We start from the raw sequence: 17,187 nt of genomic DNA on the forward strand, positions 1-17,187 counted from the left end.
AATCAAAAATTTACGCCCTTAGAAATCCTGAAGGCAGTGCTTGTGTTTCGGAGCCCCATACGTGGCTTGGCTCCCAAAAAGTACCACACATGTGGTATCCCCGTATTCAGGAGAAACAGCTAAATGTATTTTGGGGTGCAATTCCACATATAACCATGGCATGTGTGAGCAATATATCATTTAGTCACAACTTTTTGTAAAATAAAAAATTTGGTCATTATTCAATCACTTGGGACAAAAAAAAATAAATATTCAATAGGCTAAACATGCCTCTCAGCAATTTCCTTGTGGTGTCTACTTTCCAAAATGGGGTCATTTGGAGGGCTTGTACTGCCCTGCCATTTTAGCACCTCAAGAAATGAGATAGGCAGTCATAAACTAAAAGCTGTATAAGTTCCAGAAAATGTACCCTAGTTTGTAGACGCTATAACTTTTGCGCAAACCAATAAATATACGCTTGTTGGCATTTTTTTTTACCAAAGGCATGTGGCTGAATACATTTTGGCCTAAATGTATGACTAAAATTGAGTTTATTGGATTTTTCTTATAACAAAAAGTAGAAAATATAATTTTTTAAAAAAATTTTCTGTCTTTTTCCATTTTTATCGCAAAAAATCACAGAGGCAATCAAATACCATTAAAAGAAAGCTCTATTTGTGGGAAAAAAAGGACGCAAATTTTGTTTGGGTACAACATTGCATGACCGTGCAATTACCAGTTAAAGCAGCGCAGTGCCAAATTGAAAAAAGTCCTCTGGTCTTTAGCCAGCCAAATGGTCAGGGGCTTCAGTAGATATCCTTATGCCGTGTACACATGGGCGGACTTTTCAATCGGACTGGAACGAATCCGTCTGACAATCTGACTGTGTGTGGGCTTCTTCGGACCTTCAGCGGACTTTTTCTGTCAAAAATCAGACGGACTTTAGATTTGGAACATGTTTCAAATCTTTCCACTGGAACTCCGCTGGACCCAGTTCCTATGGAGAAATCTGCTCGTCTGTATGCTAGTCCGGCGGACGAAAACCGACGCTAGGGCAGCTATTAGCTACTGGCTATGAACTTCCTTATTTTAGTCCGGTCTACGTCATTACGTACGAATCTGTCGGACTTTGGTGTGATCGTGTGTAGGCAAGTCCGTTCATTAGAAAGTCCGTCGAAAGCCCGTTGTAACTCTGTCGAAAGTCCGTCGGAAAGACTGTCGGACCTTTGATGCCGAAAAGTCCACTCGTGTGTGCACGGCATAATTTGTGAAAACAGCCCATGCACATCCACATTGGCCCTGTAATAAATTTTTCAGGAAATCATTTCTTATTGGGTTTTTCTGCCTCCTTGTAACATCTTTTGTGAGCTCCTGAACCTCTCCTTCCCCCCCTAACTTTCCTTTGTGTGGAACAAGCAGTGCACGTTGGTGGCGGTCATGTGTACTGTTTGATGCATACTACAAATCCAATAGTTCATAGTCCATAGTCCATCTTGGAAGCAAGCAAGAGAGGGTGGCTTTATTATTACATACTGTGAATGAACGTAGTCACATCTAACAGGAAGCTGAATATCAGAGCAGCAAAAAAAAAAAAAGACATTTTGGAGATTTGCAGGAGAGAAAAAAAGGGACCTTTTTGAGTTAAGAATACATACTTGAACTTTAACTTAAACTTTTACAATAAAATACTGTTTTTACCTTTTATTCGTTCTTTGTTCCATCCAGTGGACGGCCACTCCATTAGGGGCGCCGCCCCCTCTCCATGTGTCCGGCCCCCTAATCTACATGCGGGGCACTGGACACATGGATTCCAATGGGGTTTTTTTTCTTTTAAGCACTGGTGAATCGGATGAAAACAGACAGGCAGTCCTTTTTCGCCCGATCTCCCCATAGCTCAGTGAGTGGAGATCGACCTGACATCCGCCTGCTCAGCGAGGATCAGCGGATCAATCCCCCACTGAGCTAGCAGGTTCTGTCCCACTACCCTTTCACACAAGTGGACCATTCATTTCATCAGTTTAGTCACATTTTTTAAAAGAAAAAAATGGATGAAGTTTACATCGGTTTTTCATCAGTTTCTTATCAGTTTTTACATCAGTTTTTTTACATCCACTACCAATGCAAGAACGAATCCTTTGTCCATTTACATCCGTTTTTCATTCGTTAAATTTTTTTTAACAGAACAAAAATGTGGATTTTAACGGATGTAAATGGATGATTATCATTTTTCTATAGAGATGCATTGATAACTGTTTTTCATCTGTCAGCAGATGGATGAAAAACGGACAAACGGTCCACATGTGTGAAAGGGACCTAAGACTTGGCACTGGCATGTTTGTTAAAGTAGGTATAAATCCTTAATAAATGTCATCTAGGTAGCAAAATGCTGTGTACCTTGGAGAAATGTGTGTGTGGGGGAGGGGGTTTATTAACCTTCTTACATCCTTTGTTACATGATAATGCTGCCGATATCCTGCAGCCTCTTTACAGCCTTTCCCTGTCTATGTGCACAACAGTGATAGCAGGCAGCATGTGTGTTTATTTATTTTTTTCACGGGGCATATTTCCTAATTGTTGTTTGTTGTAATTGTTTTTTTCACAGACCTTCCTTTTTAATTGGAACTTCTATTGAAAGCACCCACCCCTAAAGTCAAATTGTCTGTGAAGGTGATTTAAAAAATAAAGTTTTTGTCTCTCTGATATCTCCTGGGATAGCTGGATGCTCAAAATCCTGTGAAAATAAACCCCTGCAATGGGCTGGAGTGCATTCTCATGGGATTTCAAGCCTTTAGAGCATTGGAAGTAGGGTTACCACCTTTTCTTCGAGCCAAACCCGAACACTTCAGCGGGGCTTGGCATTTTTTTGTAGCATACACTATGAGATTGTAAAATACTTCGGACACCTCTGTGTGCCCTAGGGGAGTAGTAATGTGGCACGCGCAGTGGTGAACAGTGGGTGTAGCCAATTGCATATAGTGCAGGCGTGTGTAATGTACAAGATAGTGTATATAGTGCAGGCATGTGTAATGTACAATATAGTGTATATAGTGCAGGCGTGTGTAATGTACAATATGGTGTATATGTAGTGTGCAATGTACAATATAGTGTATATAGTGCAGGCGTGTGTAATGTACAATATAGTGTATATAGTGCAGGCATGTGTAATGTACAATATAGTGTATATGTAGTGTGTAATGTTTGGTGGGAAGCCTCCCAGTGTAATTTTGGGGAGTGGTTAGAGTTCTCCTGGTGTAGTATGGGGGGACAGACAGGGCTGTCTTAATGAGTGGGCACACCTGGGCACTGTCCAGGGGCCCCAGCTACATGGGGGGCCTTTGCACTTTCCCCAAAGCAGCTGGTCCTTGAGCCCACGCTGCCCCAAAATTGGGGCCCCCATGATGGCACTGAGAGTGATGGATGCACAGGGGAGGCAGGCTGGCAGCGGTGCGCCATACAGAACGATACCTATTGTTTCACAACCAGAAGGGAGGGGCAGGGCCGGAGCGTCAGTGATGCTCGGGACTCGAAGGCTGCGGGGTAGGATTGAATTGTCACAGGTGCAGGGCACTGCTGACTCCCTGTGCTTCTTTGGTGTGGGCCTTTTTTGACACGTGTACAGCAGATCGCACCATTGCTGTTTGCAACATATGTCTGAAGCGTATCAAGCGTGGCCAAAACAGCAGCCGCTTGGCACCACATGCTTGACCAGACATATGACGACCTCTCATGCAGTCCATTGGCAACAGCACTTAAAAGACCCACATCAAAAAACAAGGAGGACCTCTCCTTGCTCCTTATCAGCTGGGATCTCGAACCTCACTATACCTCCAGTCCTCTCAGAAACTTGCACTGAGAGGAATGAAGGTATAGAAATAGGTGTCCCAAGTACTTGCAGCCAATCTGCTAGCAGTACACCAACATCCAATTTTAGCGGGCAAATTTCCCTACCCCAGTTGCTAAACAGTCAAAAGAAATTCGGTCCCAGCCATCCACATACTCAGTATCTGAATGCTAGCTTGGCCAAATTGCTAGCACTGCAACTGCTGCCTTTTCAGCTGGTAGACTCTGCCCCCCTTTTGTGAATTTGTGGAATGTGTAGTACTTCAGTGGCAGGTTCCCAAACACCATTTCTTTTCACGTAAGGCCATTCCGGCTCTCTACCAGCATATGGAAGGCAATGTCTTGGCCTCATTGGACAGGGCGGTCAGCAGTAAGGTGCATATTACTGCTGTCTCATGGTCCAGCAGGCATGGACAGGGACGTTACCTTTCTTTCACGGCGCACTGGGTAACTCTGCGGGCATCTGGGAAGGAAGCAGGACAGGGTTCAGTATTGTTGGAGCTTGTTCCGCCACCACGCCTCCAAAATGCTAGTGGTGATTCTGCCACAGGTCTCTTCTCCACCCCCTCCTCTTCAATCTTCCTCTATGGCCTCTTCCTCTGCAGATTTCTCCTCTGAACCAGCGGTGCTTCGTAGGCGTTCAAGGGGCTACGCAAGCACTCAGGCAAAAAGATGCCATGCGGTGCTTGAGTTGGTCTTCTTAGGGGATAGGAGCCACACTGGGGCAGAGATTCTGGCAGCTCTGCAAGGGCAGGCTCAGAGGTGGTTGATGCCACGCCAGCTTCAGCCAGGAATGGTTGTATGCGACAATGGCACCAACCTCCTCTCTGCCCTCTGACAGGGACACTTGACCCATGTTCCCTGTTTGGCTCACGTCTTGAATTTGGTGGTGCAGTGGTTGTTAAGCAGGTACCTGGGCTTACAGGATCTCCTGAGGCAGGCCAAGAAAGTCTGTGGTCATTTAATGCCAGTGCTCGGCTGGATGACATGCAACCTGCCCAAGAACCGCCTCATTTGAGACATGCCCACCAGGTGGAACTCAATGTTGGCAATGCTGCAGTGGCTGCACACACAGCAGAGGGCCATCAATGAGTACCTGTGTGAGTATGGCACCAGGACAGGGTCAGGGAAGCTTGGCTTTTTTTCGCCACACCAGTGGCTACTGATTAAGGATGCATGCACTGCCCTGTCACGATTTGTGGAGGCCACAAGAATGGTGAACAGTGACAGTGCATGCATCAGTGATACTGTCCCTCTTGTCTTCCTGTTGGAGCATACGCTTCGTGGAATAATGGACAGGGCACTTGAGGCAGAACAGCGGGAGAAAGAGGAGGACTTCCTTACCTCTCAAGGCCCCCTTTATCCAGAAAATTCCTGCAGGCCTGCCGATCACACAGGAAGAAGAAGAGGAGGAGGAGGAGGCTTGTGTCAGCATGGAGGTGGAGGTTAATACTCAGCATCAGCAGCAGTCTTCAAGGGATCATTTGCAGTCCCCAGAAACCCATGGAATTGTACGTGGCTGGGAGGAGGTGGTTGAGGATCATGTGATCCTTAGTGACCCAGAGGACTCAGGATAGAATGCCTCTGCAAACCTATGCTGCATGGCCTCCTTGATCCTGCAAAGCCTGCAAAAGGTCCCTAGGATTCGTGGTATCAAGGAGAGGGATAATTACTGGCTGGCAACCCTTCTTGATCCACGTTACAAGGGTAAGGTTGCAGAACTTATCCAGCCTTCGCAGAGGGAGCAGAGGATGAAACATCTTTGGGAGGCCTTGCAAAAAGGTTTGTGCAATGCTTTTTCAAAGCCTGGGAGGTTACAATTTCCTGGTGCTGGACAATGTGTTGCTGAGGCTCTGTTCAGTCACAGAAAGAGCGGTGGAGAAGGTGGCCTGCTGACCGATGCCTTCAGACAATTCTTCAGTCCTCAGCGCCCTGGTCTGATCGGTTCCAGCAAGTGTCTGAATGCCATGGTGCAGGAATATCTAGGTGCAAGATCAGACTTGGAGACCTTTCCACCAGAACATCCACTGGGTTACTTGGTCTTGAGGAAGGACCACTGGCCAGAGGTTTTTCAATATGCAATTGAGCTACTGGCCTGTCCTGCATCCAGCGTTCTTTCTGAACGCACATTCAGTGCTGCTGGAGGTTTTGTAACGGATCACAAAGTGAGCCTGTCCACAGACTCTGTTGATCGGCTCCCATTCATAACAACGAATCAGTCTTGGATCACCAGCTACCAAGCACCTGATGCTGATGTAACCGATTGATTTTTCTATGGATGTGGGATCCCTTGAATACTGCATATGCTGAGTGACTATTCTATTATACTGAGTGACTATCCTGATCCTCCTCAATTTTCATGATGATAGCTTCTAAGAATATTTTCGGTTCAGGGCACCACCACCACTACCTAATGCCCAATTTTTCTGCCCCTGTTTAACAAATTTTGATCAAATATTTAACAGCAGGGCTTGTTCTTGTGCTCAACAAGAGTATCTGTGAGGCTTTACAGTGTTGTGTCACCACCACCGTCTAAGGCCCAATTTTTCTGCCCCTGTTTAACAGGGGCATGTAATTACAATTCTTGATATAATATTTCACAGCAGGGCCCGTTTCAGCGCCCACCAAGAGTAACTGTGAGGGCTTACAGTGTTCTGGTACCACCAACACCTAAGGCCCAAATTTTCCACAGAGAGTATAGGGCAGGCCATATAGTATATACAGGCGGTCCCCTATTTTCAAACATCCGACTTTCAACTGACTCCTACTTACAAACGGAGGGAGACAACAGGAAGTGAGAGGAAATCTACCCCTAGGAAGGGAAATTCTCTCCTGTAAGAGTTAATATGGGGAAAAGGTGATGCTTTATCACCAATCCTTGTTTCCCTAATAACCCAAAATTTTCAAAATCCAATTGTCATTGGGACAGAAAGTGAGGTGAAATCTTCTGAACAAGGGCACAGACAGCAAAACAAACGTTACAGGGATGATGATAACCCTTCCCTATGTTATCCAAAAAGCTTAGAAATAGATTTTTTTGGGTGGAGCTACACTTACAAAATGTACCTGTTCCAAATTACAAACAGATTCAAGTTACCAACAAACCTACAGTCCCTATCTTGCTTTTAACCCAGGGACCGCCTGTATACTGCTGCTGTTCAGAGTATATAAGGCCTGGGGGCCCCACGCATTTTTTTTAAAATTTGGGTGTGGGGTTCCCTTTAATATCCATACCAGACCCAAAGGGACTTTGGGTCTGGTATGGGCTGGGAGGGGGGGCAACATTACATTACAGCCGCAAGCAGTTTTAAATTATCTTTATCCCTTTAGAAAGGTCATTTTGTGAAGGGACTGTTCTAAACATGGGAAAAATGCGTCACTAAAACAGGCATACTGTAGACACCCCCCTGGCACGATATTTAAAGGAATATTTCACTTTTATTGTTTCACTTTAAGCATCATTAAAATCACTGCTCCCGAAAAAACGGCTATTTTAAAAACTTTTTTTGCATTGATTCATGTCCCCTGGGGCAGGACCCAGGTCCACAAACACTTTTTATGACAATAACTTGCATATTAGCCTTTAAAATTAGCACTTTTGATTTTTCACGTTCGAGTCCCATAGACTTTAACGGGGTTTGCGTGTTCGCACTAATTTTTGGTCTGTTCGCATGTTCTGCTGCAAACCGAACTGGGAGAGGATGTTCGGCTCATCCCTAATCTTGAAACAGCCACACCATGTGTTTTCAGAGTCCTGTATTTCACCTGAAGTTATTTGTGGGTTTTTCTTTGCATCCCAAAGAATTTTACTGGAAGTTGTGGCTGAAATTTTTGTCGGTCTACCTGACCGTGGTTTGGTTTCAACAGAACTCCTCATTTCCACTTCTTTATTAGAGTTTGAACACTGATGATTGGCATTCTCAATTCATTGGATATCTTTTTATATCCCTTTCCTGTTTTATACAGTTCAACTACCTTTTGCCGCAGATCCTTTGACAATTCTTTTGCTTTCCCCATGATTCAGAATCCAGAAACGTCAGTGCAGCACTGGATGAAAGGGTCTGTCAGGAGTCCAGAAACTCATTGACCTTTTATATACACACACTAAATACAAGCAAACAGATCACAGGTGAGGATGGTTACCTTTAATAGCCATTCAAACCCCTTTGTGTCAACTTGTGTGCATGTTATCAGGCCAAAATCACCAGGGTATGTAAACTTTTGATCAGGGTCATTTGGGTAGTTTCTGTTGTCATTATGATTTAAAAAGAGCAAACACAGTTGGTTGATAATAAATGGCTTCAGTCAAACACTAACCATGAGTGAAAGAAAAGTTTTTGTGTTATCATAAATTCTGCCAGGGTATGCCAGGGTATGTAAATTTATGAGCACAACTGTATATCTTGAGCATTATCAAAAATCGAATTTGTGTCCCAAGAACATCAGGATACTAATTGTCCTACTAATTAAGAAATTGCTAAGGTCATTAAATGCAAATGGAATTCTAATCTACAAATGTGTAGCTTGCATGTAATAAGTTTACTGAATATGGGAGGGATGAGTTAAAGTGGAGTTCCACTCCTAAATTTATTTTAGCATTTTTCAGCTGCATTAAAAACGATTAATAACATTTGGAAAACATTTTTTTTTTTTATTCACCTATGCCTGTTGCTAGGGGGTCCTTTGTAACCTACCTCCTTACTCACCTAGGCTCCTTACGCCACTTACCTCGGCATCAGAAGGGAGATCAGCTCTGCCCCCTCCCTCTAGGCAATCATCTGGGACACATCACAGGTCCCAGATGATTGTCACGGCGCGTGGTCCGGCTCGCACATGCGCAGTGGGTGCCTGGCTGTGAAGCCACAGCCGGGCGGCCACAGTTACAATGCCAGCGCCGCATCGCTGGACCCTGGGACAGAAAAGTGTCCAATTATTAAAAGTCAGAAGCTGCAGTATTTGTAGCTGCTGACTTTTAATTTTTTTTTTTTTAAGCGGGACTCTGCTCTAAAGAGGTAGTAAGCTCTTGACAAAAAAGAAAAAAAAAAGTTTCTTCCTGCAAGGCAATATCATAATCTGCTTGTATGCCCTGCATACTAGCACATTATGAAAGACTTACCTTGAAACTAACATAAGAAGGACAAGCAGCGCTAGATCTAAGTACAGCAATGAGTTACCATTTTTTTAATGAAAAGTAATGCACTTACTGGAAACAGGGTAAAAGCAGACACATCTTTGATTCATTTAAGGCTCGCCAGTTCCTTAGTGTCTTGCAGGACAATTTTATGGGTCAGATGGTAGACGCACCAACTAGAAATAAAACATTACTAGATCTACTGATTACCAACAGTACAGACCTGATAACAGATGTGGAAATACGGGGCAATTTAGGTAACAGCGATCACAGGTCAATTAGTTTCAGTATAAATCACACAAATAGGACACATGAAGGGAACACAAAGACACTGAATTTCAAAAGAGCCAACTTCCCTAAACTACAAACCTTGCTAAAAGGCATAAATTGGGATAAAATATTAGGAACAAAGAATACGGAGGAGAGATGGGTTTGCTTTAAGAGCATATTAAATAAGGGCATTAGCCAATGTATCCCATTGGGTAATAAATTTAAAAGAGCGAACAAACATCCTGGATGGCTTAACTCCAATGTAAAAATGCATATAAAAGCAAAGGAGAAGGTCTTCAAAAAATACAAGGTTGAGGGATCATCCACAGCATTCAGAATTTTTAAAGAATGCAATAAGAAATGTAAGGGTGCAATTAGGATGGCTAAGATAGAACATGAAAGACACATAGCGGAGGAGAGCAAAAAAAATCCCAAGAAATTCTTTAAGTATGTAAACAGTAAAAAAGGGAGGACAGACCATATTGGCCCCATAAAGAATGAGGAAGGACATCTGGTTACAAAGGATGGGGAGATGGCAGAGGTATTGAATTTATTCTTCTCCTCAGTCTTCACGAGTGAATCGGGGGGCTTCAGTAACCAAAACTGCAGTGTTTATCCTCATGACACAACACAGGAAGCACCTACATGGTTAACAGAGGACGGAATTAAAATTAGACTTGAGAAACTTAACATTAATAAATCACCGGGACCAGATGGCTTGCATCCGAGGGTACGTAGGGAACTCAGTCAGGTGATTGCCAGACCGTTGTTCCTAATTTTTACAGACAGTCTATTGACTGGAATGGTACCAGCTGATTGGAGAAAAGCCAATGAGGCACCAATATTTAAAAAGGGCCCAAAAAACATCCCTGGGAATTACAGACCAGTTAGCCTAACATCAATAGTATGTAAACTCTTGGAGGGGATGATAAGGGACTATATACAAGATTTTAGTAATAAGAATGATATCATTAGCAGTAATCAGCATGGATTCATGAAGAATCGTTCTTGCCAAACCAATCTATTAACCTTCTATGAGGAGGTGAGTTGCCATCTAGATAAAGGAAGGCCCGTAGACGTGGTGTATCTGGATTTTGCAAAAGCATTTGACACAGTTCCCCATAAACGTTTACTGTACAAAATAAGGTGCGTTGGCATGGACCATAGGGTGAGTACATGGATTGAAAACTGGCTACAAGGGCGTGTTCAGAGGGTGGTGATAAATGGGGAGTACTCAGAATGGTCAGGGGTGGGTAGTGGGGTCCCCCAGGGTTCTGTGCTGGGACCAATCCTATTTAATTTGTTCATAAACGACCTGGAGGATGGGATAAACAGTTCAATCTCTGTATTTGCAGACGATACTAAGCTAAGCAGGGCAATAACTTCTCCACCAGGATGTGGAAATCTTGCAAAAAGACCTGAACAAATTAATGGGGTGGGCGACTACATGGCAAATGAGGTTCAATGTAGAAAAATGTAAAATAATGCATTTGGGTGGCAAAAATATGAATGCAATCTATACACTGGGGGGAGAACCTCTGGGGAAATCTAGGATGGAAAAGGACTTGGGGGTCCTAGTGGATGATAGGCTCAGCAATGGCATGCAATGCCAAGCTGCTGCTAATAAAGCAAACAGAATATTGGCATGCATTAAAAGGGGGATCAACTGCAGAGATAAAACAATAATTCTCCCGCTCTACAAGACTCTGGTCCGCCCGCACCTGGAGTATGCTGTCCAGTTCTGGGCACCAGTCCTCAGGAGGGACGTACTGGAAATGGAGCGAGTACAAAGAAGGGCAACAAAGCTAATAAAGGGTCTGGAGGATCTTAGTTATGAGGAAAGGTTGCGAGCACTGAACTTATTCTCTCTGGAGAAGAGACGCTTGAGAGGGGATATGATTTCAATTTACAAATACTGTACTGGTGACCCCACAATAGGGATAAAACTTTTTCGCAGAAGAGAGTTTAATAAGACTCGTGGCCACTCATTACAATTAGAAGAAAAGAGGTTTAACCTTAAACTACGTAGAGGGTTCTTTACTGTAAGAGCGGCAAGGATGTGGAATTCCCTTCCACAGGCGGTGGTCTCAGCGGGGAGCATTGATAGCTTCAAGAAACTATTAGATAATCACCTGAATGACCGCAATATACAGGGATATGTAATGTAATACTGACACATAATCACACATATAGGTTGGACTTGATGGACTTGTGTCTTTTTTCAACCTCACCTACTATGTAACTATGTAACTATGATAAAGTCAGATTCGGCGACAGGGTGCAAATGTGAGCCTCCAGATGGCGTTGCAGGATCCTTCTCGGCAGCGCCGGTGGTCTCCGGTGTCCAGGGCTTGAAGCTGCAGAGCACACGAGGAGGACGTCAATTGGAGGGTTCCAGGTCGCGGTGTGATGATGCAGTGACATGCACACGTTCGGAGCATGCGTGCTCATGCCTGATGAAGGAGCAAGCATGCTCCGATTACGTGCACGTCACAGCATGATCACACCGCGACCTGGAACCCTCCAATTGATGTCCTCCTTGTGCACTCTGAAGCTTCAAGCCCGAGACACCGGAATCCACTAGCGCTGCCGAGAAGGATCCTGCAACGCCATCTGAAGGCTTATGTTTGGACCCTGTCGCCGAATCTGACTTTATCAAAGATGTGCCTGCTTTTACCCTGTTTCCAGTAAGTGCATTACTTTTCATTAAAAAAATGTTAACTCATTGCTGTACTTAGATCTAGCGGTGCTTGTCCTTCTTATGTTTTTTGCCAGAGGTTCTTCTACCCTTCAGCATGCTGCCTTCTCAGTGCCAGCTACACCCCCTGTGGTAAACTACCCAGGCTACGGACCCCCTACCAAACATATCCCTTTCAGAAGTCCTCCCTATACCAGTTCTAATTTACTATTGACTTTCTGATTTTCCACTTTTCTGGATTTTTGGACTACATGTTCAGATTTCAGACAATTTCTATCCCTCTCCCATCCCACGGATGACACAACCTTGTATGGTTAAAATACCTTAGCGCAGCAATTTTATGTTTTTCCCCTTGAAACTAATGGGCTGCTGCGGCTTGAATGACCAAGCCAGCGATGATGTCACTCCGGCGCTTGCATGGGGGAGTCTCGGGCACAGCACAGCTCCGTCATCACCGGGTGCTCCTCACGAGAATATCTCCTAAACGATGCACATTTAGGAGATATTTATTTAGGTATGCTTCATTTAAAGCCAGATATCTCAAGTCTCCCGCAAGGTGTGGGAGCCTCCTGCATTTCGGCGGCAGTTCCCGGACACCCGCAAGTGCTGCCATGATATCCCAGCTGTGAGGCTGATCCTGGATGGACCCCTGGTTCACAGGCGGGGATGATCAGTGCAGCAGGGGGGACAGCTGTGAACACCGATCTCCCTGTATAGCTGACATCCGCTTCTCCTCTCCCTCCCGTGGTTGACGGCTAAAAAGCTATACAGGGAAATCGGTGATCACAGCTGTCCCTCCTGCTGCACCGATCATCCCCGACTGTTCCCTGTGTGTTCCTCCTCTAGCCCCCTCCTTCTCCTTCTCCCCCCCTTCTTCTCCGGCTCCCTGTCCTCCTCCTCCAAACTCCCTCGTCCCCCACAGCCGGCTTCCCTCCTCTCCCGCCAGCTGTGGGGATCAGTCAGGATGGCGAGCAGAGGAAGGGACTGGTCATTTACCGGCCCCTTCCTTTTCTGTATTGGACACAGTGACAGAGATCGCTCCTGTGTCATGTGAAAAACGAGCATAGTAAACTGTGTGTTATTCTGCTCAGTTTATGAATGGACAGGAGCCTCTGTCTTCTGTCCATTCATCTTCAATGCTGAGAAAAGGACTGGGGAATCTGTGTCCTCAGCCTCTTTCTCTGTCTCATAGGGGAGATGTCACGGTTCTATTTAGATGCCTGATATCTTACCAAAGCCCCCCCCCAAACAGGGTTGATTACAAAAAAATGCAAAAAATATAAAAAAATTAAATTGTAAGCAAAAATTATAAAAAATTTAATTATAAAAAAATATATAAAATAAAAAACTACTGACACCACCCTCTTGCCTTTCAAACACCATCCACTGCCCCAACCCCCACCCCCCAAAAAGCATTAAAAAAAATTATTGTAAAAAAAACAATATGTAAATATAAAAACTACTGACACCATTACCACCACATTACCTTCCCCAGAAGCACTGTGAAAAAAAATATAAAAAAAACTTTCAAGAAAATAATAAACAACAAAACTGTAAAAATTAATAGAGAAAATAATAACACCAAAAAACTACTGACACACTGCTCTACTGACTCTGTCCACTACCCCCACCCCTAATCATTGTGAAAAACAAAAGATAAAAAAAAAATTGTAAGAAATAATTAAAAAAATAAAATTGTAAAAAATAATAAAAATAAAGAACTACTGACACCTTCCACTGCCCTAGTGACACCATCCTGCACATACTACTCACCGCTGTACATGCCTCACATGCACATTATACCCACCTACATACACTCCGCTCTCCTCTCCTGCACATACTACCCACCGCCATATACTCCGCACTGTATAGTCCCTATTTAACATTACTACATTCTGACCTATGTAAGTCATCTCAGACTCTATAAAACCACACCCCATTTAAGCCACGCTCAATATGTAGCATGGTTTAAACCACACCCACCTCCCTGAAATTAGTTTACCACCTCCCTGAAATGAGTTTTTGCAGGTTGAGATGTCTGATAAGCTTACCTGTAGGTAAAAATCAAAATGCAGAGTGTACAATCGCTTTAAAATTCATTCACAAATTTTAGCTATAGAGGCCAAAATCAATACACTAGGTGACCAAGAAGCTAGCAATTTGAAAACGTAACAACTATTGAATATTCTAACTATTGAAAAAGAAGAATATTGAAGAGAGAGATCATTGCAAACAAAGAAGATACATTTCAAAAGCGATCCACAGGCTTATTGCGATAATAGGGCATACTGATTGGGGATAAAAATAAATTTCAAGTCACTCCAAATGAACTGGACTCCATAGACTTTACTAACATGGACACTTAGGGGTTATTTTTAGACCGTACATTCTCACTGACTTTAAATAGATCCCAGAAAAAAAAATCCCCCAGAACAAAAGATACAACACAAGGGGGTCAAACACACTCTAACTCATAAGCACATGGACATACTAGTACTAGTTTTTACCCCCTAAAATATCACAAATGTTTTTTTCTGTTTTATCCATGGGTTTTTTTTGTTTTTTTTTTGGCACTTTTTTTTTTCTCACAGCAATTTGGAATAGTGAATCTGCTCAAGGGTAAAGAATGCCCATTATGGACCAGAATGGGTAATCACAAAGGGGGAGGGATAAAGGGGTTGGGTTAGAGTATATAGTGAGGGATGGTTAGGGTAGAACTCGGAAGACATAATTCTCCCTAGATCCTGTCCCTTAAATTATCACATCACATTTTTATGACTTGATTTTGCCACATCAGAGGACTCAATGGGGCGGTGGGGGGTGATGAAGGGGGAGGATGAGGGGATTGGGGGAGGGTGAGGGGTGCATAGACCAGGTGGAGAAGTCGGGTAACCCCCTAGATCTGTCTGGGGGGGAGATCTGCAGAAGTTTTTGCATTCAGAAACAGGGTGTCTCCGCCTCTCATGCTATCTCTTGCTTCCTTCTGGCCGAAAAATCTCATTATACTTGGTAATTATAAGGTTTAAGGAGATTTACCTTTTATATATACTGTATGTAGGTATTGTATATATGTTATGTCCTGTCTGAGATCTCAATGTCTTTTGTAATTTAGGATGTATTTTATGATGATGTACTGTGTTTTGTAATCCTTTGTTAAATGAATAAAAATAAATTAAACACAAACTATGAATACTATCCCCAGTGGCTAAGAGTCACAATGTGGTGGTATTTTTTCACAATTTTGGTTCTGGTTGGCCTTCTTCTTCATCACTGAGAAAACACAACACAGCACCTGCACCAATAACCTTACTGGATTCACCTTTTTTAGGCCTTACCCCACACATCCCCAATCATCCTCCCTTGACCCCAGTGAGAGAACAACATTTAACTCAAAAGAAAATAGATCAATACATAAAACCTAAAGCCTAATGCCACTTTTGTGGGAAAAAATGTAAAAAAGAAAATATACAATATACAATTGCTACAGGAGTCATATTTGTAAAAGAATGTTATTAAAAGTTACCTTTTCTTTTCAATCTACAGCAGCTGTGAGTGTTCCTGTTGGGTAGCTTCACCCTTTCTTTTCATTCTGGTTACCATTAGCACTAATGCCGCGTACACAATGGCGGACTTTTCGACCGGACTGGTCCGACAGACTTTCCAGCGGACTTTCGACCGGACTTTTGACGGACTTCCGATGGACTTTTTAACGAACGGACTTGCCTACACACGATCACACCAAAGTCCGACGGATTTGTACGTGATGACGTACACCGGACTAAAATAAGGAAGTTGATAGCCAGTAGCCAATAGCTGCCCTAGCATCGGTTTTTGTCCGTCGGACTAGCATACAGACGAGCGGATTTCTGGGTCGGGTGGAGTTACGACGTAAAGATTTGAAGCATGTTTCAAATCTAAAGTCCGTCAGATTTGCGACTTGAAAAGTCTGCTGAAGGACCGGTGAAGCCCACACACGATCTGATTGTCTGCCGGATTTGGTCCGTTCGTCGGACCAGTCCGGTCAAAAAGTCTGACCGTGTGTACGCTGCATAAGAGTGAGCTGAAGTCTAACTTTTTACATTTCCCATCACTTTTTGTCTCAGTGACAATTAAAGATGATCTAAGGTGCACCTGAACCCAGCTGTCACATGATAGTAGGCCACTGGCCCAATTGATGTGCCTGGGGAATTCCCCACCCAGCAGCCACACATAGCAATGGGGTGAGGATGCTGGTAACACCAGCTCACTCATTCTACTTCTACAAAGGGACAGGGATGTGGCCATATCAGTTGGCCAAATATGGCTGGGTGGCCATATTAGGTCAATGATGTCAATTTGTTACTTGCACCTGTGGAAAAGGAAATTTACTGAACGCAGCTGATAGTTTCAATGGCTTGCTATCATGTGACAACTTCCAGAGGGTTCAAGCCAAACTGTCTTTTGGCTGAAACTTAGCTCTTCCTTAAGTTGGTTGTAAAGCCTCAAGATGTTTCAGCTTATGGCAGTCTGTGCATAAAGGTGAAATCCCTTCTGTTCTGCAGCTCCCTCGACCCCCCCTTTTTTTTCTTACCTGAGCCCGATCCAATCCAGTGATGGGCATGAACGCAGAGGCTACAGCCACTGTCTCACTCCTCATTGGACAGATTAATAGCAGCAGGAGTCATTGTCAATCAAATCCAGTGACACGGGAGTGGGGGCAGAGCCGAGTCCCGCTGTCTGTGTCAATTAACATAGCAGTGGGACTCGGCAGCAAGCCCGTACAGGTGCCCCCAGTGAAAGCGGCTTTCTGTACACTCAGTGAAGAGGAGGGGCCTGGAATGTGGGTGGGGCACTCCAGAAGAAGAGGATTGGGGCTGCCCTGTGTAAAACGATTGCATAGAGCAGGTAAGTATAGGCATTTTTGTTATTTTTAGTGAAAAAAACAAGGGTTTACAACCCGTTTAATTATCACTGAGACAAAAGGCGATGGGAAAATGTTAAAGTTTTCAACAGAAAATATTTGAAGTTAAATTTTCCAAAGGGGACACTTATTCTGGTGATGACTATCTAAAAGGGAAATTCTCCTCACTTTATTACTTCTTGTTGCTACTCTGGGACCAGAAGTAAATAATTGACACAGGTTTTAATGCTTCCTTGCTCTATTGAAAACTAAAAACACAATTTTTTGGCTTTATATACACTACAATGGCCAATTAAAGGTTATTCTTTCAAAAATCAAAGAGCAAGTCTATCTTAATTATACCCATGCTTTTTATTGATTGAGTTTTAA

General features: G+C 43.6%; 1 protein-coding gene across 1 annotated transcript in view; it reads left to right on the forward strand.

The window, feature by feature from the left end:
* Positions 1 to 17,187, forward strand: part of LOC141139115 (fucolectin-1-like) — a 130,410-nt gene that overhangs the window by 70,862 nt on the left and 42,361 nt on the right. The window lies entirely within an intron of this gene.

This window comes from Aquarana catesbeiana, linkage group LG04 (genome assembly GCF_042186555.1).
Source record: "Aquarana catesbeiana isolate 2022-GZ linkage group LG04, ASM4218655v1, whole genome shotgun sequence".
Taxonomy (NCBI): domain Eukaryota; kingdom Metazoa; phylum Chordata; class Amphibia; order Anura; family Ranidae; genus Aquarana; species Aquarana catesbeiana.